The sequence below is a fragment of the Cervus elaphus genome, chromosome 22 (assembly GCF_910594005.1).
Source record: "Cervus elaphus chromosome 22, mCerEla1.1, whole genome shotgun sequence".
Classification (NCBI taxonomy): Eukaryota; Metazoa; Chordata; class Mammalia; order Artiodactyla; family Cervidae; genus Cervus; species Cervus elaphus.
Genome location: NC_057836.1, coordinates 4359428 through 4368094, shown reverse-complemented (window position 1 = coordinate 4368094; position 8667 = coordinate 4359428).

The window sequence follows — 8667 nt, the reverse complement described above, 5'->3', positions numbered from 1 at the left end:
ATTCCTGTCCACTCAACTCCGCTCCGACCGTCTCCAGAGCACCTCTGGGTGCTGTGGACCCAGGGATGAAGGCCTGCAAGTTAGACTCTCGGTTCAAGTCTGGAGACACAGGTTCCATCCCTGGGTCGGGAAGATCTCCTGGAGGAGGGCATGGCAGCCCACACTCACAGGCATCATTTTATTTATTTATTTTAAAGAGTGTCATGTTTGTTTATTTCTTTTTATTTTGATTTTGTTTATTTGACTGCACTGGGTCTTAGCTGCAGCGTGTGGGGTCCTCAGTCTTCATTGCAGCACACAGGAGCCTTTAGTTTCGGCGTGCAGACTCTCATCTGTTTCCCTGAAAAGGGCCGGAACCCAGCCCCACGAGCTGGGAGCACAGAGTCTTCACCCCCGGACCTCCCAGGAAGTCCCCACAGGAATCATTTTACCTGCTTCACATGGAGTGGACTAATTGCTCCCTCAGCAGCCGGGGGTGGGTGTTCACATTACTCACAGTCTTCAGGTGAAAAGCCTGAGCTTTTCACACATTAAGTGACTTCCCCGAGGTCACGCTGACGGAAATTGGTGGACCTGGGGTCGAACTCTGAGAAATCTGGCTCTCAAGCACTTCTCTCTCCTGGCTCCCACGCGTGTGTGCTCCGTCACCTCAGTCGTGTCCGACTCATTGTGACCCCATGGACTGTAGCCAGCAGGCTCCTCTGTCCATGGCATTCTCCAGGCCAGAATACTGGAGTGGGCTGCCATGCCCTCCTCCAGGAGATCTTCCCGACCCAGGGATGGAACCTGTGTCTCCAGCATTGCAGGAGGATCCTTTACCCACCAAGTCCCCTGGGAAGCTCCCCTGGCTCCCATAACGAGACCCAAAACCAGAGTGGCCAAAAAGGCAGAAGTTAATCTCCTCCTCCTGTCAGAGCCCAAGTTGAATGGTGCCGCCTCACTGCCCTGCCACCTCCCGTGACGCTGTCACACTGTGGCCGGCTGGGAGGAGAAATCGGGAAGGAAGAGGATATGAGAACCCATGCAGCACACCTGGGCCACGGCTCCCGAGAACTGTACATTTCACCTCTGCTCACACCTTAGTGGTCAGATTGCAGTCACGTGACCGTGCCTGGCTGCCGTGGAGCTTGGGAGGCTGAGCTGGCAGCAATTCCCTAATGGTGTAAAAGATGGAAGAGACCCACTGGGGACAGCTAGCTGTCTGCCAGAGGGAGTCCCGAATGGTGATTTGGAATTTGCCAGAGGGGAGGTGGAGAGGCAAGTTACATGGGGGAGGGTGGGTTAGGAAGGGAGTTTGTCCAGCAGTAGTGGGGTCTCTAGACCCCAGGCCCAGGATCGCTGGGTCACACTCAGTTACCGCTCCTCCTCCATGTACGCGTCTTGATACACACAGGGCCAGTGGCAAGGGGCAGCAAGTTCTATACACTTCAGTCATGTCCGACTCTTAGCAACCCCCATGGACTGTAGCCCGCCAGGCTCCTCTGTCCATGGGATTCTTCAGGCAAGAATACTGGAGCGGGTTGCCATTTCCTTCTCCAGGGGATCTTGCTGACCCAGATGATCTTTACCATCTGAGTCATCAAGGCAGCCCTTGGTGGCACGTCATCGTTAGCCGAGATGGAGCCGGATACACCCGTGCTAGCAGCTCAGCTCATGTTCCCTCGGTGTCTAAACACAGCTCCTGTTCTTCCCACGCTCAAAACCCTTCACTGGCTGAGGTTTGTTAGGTTTTCCCACATGGATCAGTTGGAGCTGGACACCCTCCTGGAAGCAGGTTGGGGGTGGATAGTTTCCTGGGGCTGCCGATAACAAAGTCCCACACACTAGGGGAGGCTGCGCCTTAAGCAGCAGAAATGTGCAAAGTTCAAGAGGAAGGTGTCGGCAGAGCTGCTTCATTCTGAGGCTCTGCAGGAGAACCTGCTTCTGACCTCTCTCCCAGCTTTGGGGATCTGCCAGTGGTCTTTGGTGATCCCCGGCTTGTAGATGCATCACCCACATCCATGCCTTCCTCTTCACGTGGCGTTTTCCTGCTGAGTCTGCATCCAGATTCTCCCCATTTTTTTTTCTTCAGATTCTCCCCATTTTTAAGGCTGTGGTTGTGCTTGGTTGCAAAGTCATGTCGGACTCTTGCGACCCCATGGACTGTAGCCCACCGGGCTCCTCTGTCCATGGGATTCTTCAGGCAAGAATACTGGAGTGAGTTGCTATTTCCTCCCCCAGGGGATCTTCCTATCCCAGGGATCGAACTCGAGTATCTGGCATCTCTTGCACTGGCAGGCGGGTTCTTTTTACCACTGAGCCATCTGGAAGGCCCACTTTATAAGGACACTAGCCATATTTGATTAGGGTCCATCATAATGACTCTGCCTAAACTAATTACTGGAGAATTACTGTTGAAAGAGTCAGACACGACTTAGTGACTAAACCACCATCAAACTAATTACATCTACAATGACCTTATTTCCAAATACGGTCACGTTCTGAGGCATTAAAGGTTAGGACTCTAATGTAACTTTGAGGGAGGGACACAATTCAGCCTTTAACAGGGGGAATACAGAGGGCCCCCTGGCCCCATGGCTTCCCAGGATCATCCCATTAAGAATGTTGCTGTCCAGGCTGAACAAGCCGTGCTTCAAGGAGAACACTGGTTGAGTGACAGCCTCTGTAGATTGTTCGCCTTCCTGCTTTGGGGCAGGAAGGTAGTGGGTGATGGGGAGCGATGTCAGCCCATTCAGTGCACACCGCATGCTCTTCACGTCCTGGATGCCGTGCCAGGCTCCAGGCTAGGATCTCTTCCAGGCTAGTGGGAGGTCCAGATATGGAAGTAGGTCCTGGCCCAGAAGCAGGGGGGTGGGGTGAGGGGGGGTGGGCACAGGCGAGGAGGGAGACAGCGCGAGGAAGATGCTGCAGCCATCAGTAATACTAGTCCTGTGCTTGGACTCATGCGGTAATACTAGTCATGTGCTTGGACTCATGCGGTAATACTAGTTATGTTCTTGGAATCATGCAGTAATACTAGTTCTGTTCTTGGAATCACGAGTCCAAAGTGGAGAGGCTTGTTTTGACTCTGAATTTCACGTCCTTCCGGAAGGTATTCTGCAAAGACAAAGCTTGAAAACTTGCAACTTGCTTGCTTCAAGTGTGCCCTCTGCTGGTGATCAGCAGTGCGGTACATTCCCAGACGGGATGAGCCCTGTGACTGATTCGACTACTGCACGCCGGTGGTGGGCAGGTTCTTGCAACACCCGTGCATCACTGGGTGTTGCGATTGCCATCCTGCTGAGAGAAAAGAAGAGAGGTGGAAAAATCTGACCTTCCTTTGAAAGCACAGCCAGGGTCCAGGCGCGGTGGGACCCTCTCCATGGCTCCTCTAAATGGCCCCATTACGATTTTCCAGACGTACACACTCGAGAAGTTTTGTTTTTTGCTTTTTCGTTTTTTTCCCAAAACTTATTGTGAAAATTTTCAAATATTCAGAAATACAGTGGTATAGCCAAACAGTGGGACACTATTCTTTGCTTTAAAGAAATGAGCTATCAAGCCGTAAGAAGACATGAAAAGTGGTGATGGTGGTCTAGTCGCTCAGTCATGTCCAACTCTTGTGACCCCATGGACCGTAGCCCGCCAGGCTCCTCTGTCCATGGGATTCTCCAGGCAAGAACACTGGAGTGGGTTGCCATTCCCTTCTCTAGCGGATCTTCCCAACTCAGGAATCGAACCCGGGTCTCCTGCATTGCAGGCAGATTCTTTACCAACTGAGCTACAAGGGAAGCCCCAAGAAGACATGAAGGAACCTTAAATGCTTATCACAGAGTGGAAGAAGCCAATCTGAAGAGACCAGACTCTGAAGGCTTCTCTGATGGTTCAGTGGTTAAGAATCCACCTGCCAATGCAGGGGACACAGGTTCGATCCCTGGTCAGGGAGCTGAGATCCCACATGCCGTGGGACAACTAAGCCAATGAGTAAAGCCCCCACACCTGGAGCCCGAGCTCTGCAACAAGAGAAGCCACAACGATGAGAAGCCCACACACCGCAGCAAAGAGTAGCCCCCACTTGCCGTAACTAGAGATAGCCCATGCTCAACACAGCAACAAAGACCCAACACAGTCAATAATAATAATAAAAATCAACGGATGCCAGGGATTTGGGGGTGTGGCTGTAAATAATGGGAGCACAGAGAATTTTTAGGGCAGTAAAGTTGTTTCATGTGGTGCTCTAGTGGTGGATTGGACTACAAAGAGTTGGACTATAAAGAAAGCTGAGCACCAAAGAATTGATGCTTTTGAACTGTGGTGTTGGAGAAGACTCTTGAGAGTCCCTTGGACTGCAAGGAGATCCAACCAGTCCATCCTAAAGGAGATCGATCCTAGGTGTTCATTGGAAGGACTGATGCTGAAGCTGAAACTCCAATACTTTGGCCACCTGATGTGAAGAGTTGACTCATTGGAAAAGACCCTGATGCTGGGAAGGATTGAGGGCAGGAGGAGAAGGGGACGACAGAGGATGAGATGGTTGAATGGCATCACCGACTCGATGGACATAAGTTCAAGTAATCTCCGGGTGTTGGTGATGGACAGGGAAGCCTGGCGTGCTGCAGTCCATGGGGTCCCAAAGAGTCAGACACAACCGAGTGACTGAATTGAATTGAAATATTTGTCTAAACCCATAGAGTGCACAGCACAAAGAGTGAACCCTAATTAAACTATGGGCATGAGTTAATAATAATGTATCAGTGTTGATTCATCAATTTATAACAGATGTGCCACACTAACGCTGCTGCTGCTGCTAAGTCACTTCAGTCGTGTCCGACTCTGCAGCCCCATAGCCGGCAGCCCACTAGGCTCCGCCGTCCCTGGGATTCTCCAGGCAAGAACACTGGAGTGGGTTGCCATTGCCTTCTCCAGTGCATGAAAGTGAAAAGTGAGAAGTCACTCAGTTGTGTCCAACTCTTCACGACCCCATGGACTGCAGCCTACCAGGCTCCTCCATCCATGGGATTTTCCAGTCAAGAGTACTGGAGTGGGGTGCCATTGCCTTCTCCGACACTAACGCTAGAGGTTAATAACAAGGGAACTGGGTGGGTGAAGGAGGTATCTAGGACCTCTCTGAACTTTTCACTCAATTTTTCTGTAAACCTACAACTGCCCTAAAAAGTAAAGTCTGATATATAAAAAAAGAAGCCATAAGATAACTAGGAATGAAAAAAAGTCAGTTGCATGTTGTTCTTTATTCTGAGTTCAAATTCTAGTGTTCAGAATAGTGGAGGGGAAACTGAGAAATGAAAGATTAGCTCCATGCTAAGATATGTAAGGATTCTCCTTCGTAGCCTCTGTGTCACTCCTGGCCTCGCCTGTATGTTCTATTTGAGTATGTACAGAAGGAATTCATTTGCAGACTAGGGTCTTCCCAGGTGGAGATAGTGGTAAAGAAACTGCTTGCCAATGCAGGAGACTTAAGAGACACGGGTTTGATCCCTGGGTCGGGAAGATGCCCTGAAGGAGGAAGCAGCAGCCTGCTCTAGTATTCTCGCCTGGGAAATCCCATGAACAGGGGAGCCTGGCGGGCTACAGCCCTTGAGGCCGCAAAGAGTTAGATATGACCGAGCAACTGAACACATAATCCTAGAGCCAAATTCCCTGTCTATCCTCCTATCCCTACTTTATAGATGGCCCAAAGGAGAGAACGTGCATGCAGCGTTTCATGACTGCATGATGATACAGACGTGAACCGTGCACCTTTATTTATTTACTGGCCACGCCTTGAGACATGTGAAATCTTAGTTCCCCGGCCAGGGATCAAACCTGCGCCCCCTGCCTTGGAAGCATGGAATCTCAACCACTGGATGGCCAGGGAAGTCCTTGCACCTTTTTTCCTGTCTGGGCCTATTGCCCTGATCCTGCCTTGTCCTAGTATCAATTTGTGGAGGCTGCTGTAATATCAAGAATCTTTGAACAATTAAGACCCTAAACACTGCATAGCATCTTTTTTTTTTCAATCTTAGTCATTTTATTTTTTACCTAAACACTGTGTAGTATCTTAATGGCAAATATAGACATTTAAATTTCGGGTCATTACTTCACCAACAGAACACATTTACTGATGAGGTAAAGAACCCGCCTGCCAGTGCAGGAGACATAAGAGATGCAGGTTCGATCCCTGGGTCGGAAAGATCCCCTAGAGGAGGGCCTGGCAACCCACTCCAGTATTCTTGCCTGGAGAATCCCATGGACAGAGGAGCCTGGCGGGCTACAGTCCATGGGGTTGCAAAGAGTCGGACACGACTCAAGTGACTTGGCGCGCACACACACACACTGATCAGGTAACAGACGCAGAAGCTGCACACGCACAGTTTGTGTGTTCAATAATCTCTGTCTTTGCACACATCAGAAACTTGTTATTTTACATCTCAATGTTTTTACTAGTATCGTCCCCTGCCTACTTCCTCTGGCCTGCCCTCCTTTAGGAAAACCTAGTAAAATTGTGTTGCTATTACTTGTCACCACTCAGGACTCAGCACTTCTGACGTTGCTAAAGGGTAGATTGACCAAAGAAATAATTTGGAGGCATATTTTTATGTCGGTACCTCCTTACCTGTTCAGACGGTATGTGTATAATTTGTCCATCAGTTTGTGCCCTCTAAAAACTATGCTCCAAACAGAGAGTTTTCATTGGTTCTTGCCCACACCATTGCCTGCAAAACTTGGCCCTTTCATATCATATGCTCTTCCAAGATTCTCATCCAGAGTTTTTAATAAGCATTTTCTACAGGAAAACATATATCCTCAGCCTAAGAGGCTGGTGTGAAATCATTTGACGCAATTATTTTTAAAACTTTTGGCGAATCTTCTTGCCTCTGCTGAGTGTTTTTCTCTTGCTTTTGTCTGTTTTCCAAATATGAAAATCGCAGCTCTCACGGCCAAGTTCACACTTGGTTCACATAGTTGAAGTGTAAAATGCTCCTCCATCATCTCTGACAGCCCAGTCACGTGTGGGCCACGTTCCTTTGGCTTTCAAATGTCCCCATTATGGGAGCTGTTCCTGCAAACCCAGCACCTACTATGTGCCCGGGTAGGAGCTCAGGGAAGTGTGTTCCATGGGTCGTCAGCTCATCACAACAACCGCATGGTCGCTATTTACCCTCCTTTTACAGATGAGGAAGCCAAAGGGTGGAGAAGTCACTGATTGCAGAGGTCAAGCAGCTAGCGACCGGCGGAGCTGGTTTCAGACCCAGATAGACCGGTTTGCCTCCTCCACCCACTCTGAGTGTTCCCCACCACCCTTTGCTCCTGACCTAGGGAAGAAGCTTTGTGTTCTGTCACAAGTTAATCACTAAAGGGATGCTGCCTGTGCTCTTAAATTACACGTAATGGCCCATCTCTGGGAATCCTGCCTCCCAGGGGAGGAGCATGAAGCTGAAATACCTTTGTTTAGCTCACAGGAACCCTCCTGACCAGGCCCACCTGTTACTGGCGGGCTTCTTGACCCCCTTGCTGCTGTGATCTGCTCAATTGTTCAGCTGTGTCTGACTCTTTGCGACCCCAACGACTGTAGCCCACCAGTCTCCTCTGTCCATGGGATTTCCCAGGCAAGAATACTGGAGTGAGTGGCCATTTCCTACTCCAGGGATCTTCCCAACCCAGGGATCAAACCCATGTCTCTGAAGTCTCCTGCATTGAAGTCTCCTGCGTTGGCAGGCAGATTCTTTGCCGCTGAGCCACCCAGGAAGCTCCTGTTGCCCTCTGTAATCAATAGAGCTTGGTCAGAGGCCAGACAAGAAATTCAGGCGAGGCTTTGTTGGGGGCCCTGCTGCAGCAGTGGGGTCAAGAACAAACAACAAGTTCTCTTGCCGTGTCGCTCCCTGAAGGTGGGCAAGCTTGTTTCTAATGTGAGGGGAGGGGAGGGGTGTGTCCAGGGGTGAAGCCGAGGGGTGGCTCAGGTGGGTGCCCCCTTAGGTGATGTTTAGTGCAGGGAGAATGCACAGTACCCTGTTTTTTGCTACCCCTTTGCTTTCGCTCCGGGGCTCTTCAAAAGTAGCAGTTGGGTTTTTTTGTCTCTTTGCATTTTTTGTCCAGAATTTGCCCTGACTGCACAGCACGCAGTTATTTTTAGTCTGTGTCTTTTCTTGCGTTTTGTTGCTTGAGGAGGGGTGTGTCCAGGTGCAAGCATTGCAGCAAAGGGTCCCAGGTCCCAGGCCTGTCTCATGCCTGTGAATGACTGTAGGAGGAAGAAATTCACACACACACCCTCCCCCCCAGAGGCTGATGGGAATGAGGAAGTGTTTGACTTTACTCCCCTCCCCTTTCAGTAGAAAAGAAGCCTGAATTCTAACTCAGGCAAGATGGGTCTTTGGGACATGAGTCCACCATCATCTCGGCCTGCTGGCTTTTCAAGTCAAGTCCCTATTTCTTGACCCAGCAACTCGTCTTTTGATTTACTGGCCTGTAGAGCAGCCAGCAGTATAAGCTGGGACTCAGTAACACCGCCAGCCAATCCTGTTTCATGGACCCAGAGCACTGCGCCTTCAGAAAGCCATCGCTCTCCCTCCAGTTCTACCCACTAATGATCCCTGGCATCTCCACGCAGCACTGTAGACCAAGGTCACTGACATGATGTCTTTGGAGCCTTGTAACAGACTTGTGAGAGAGGCAGTTGTCTATTACCCGAGT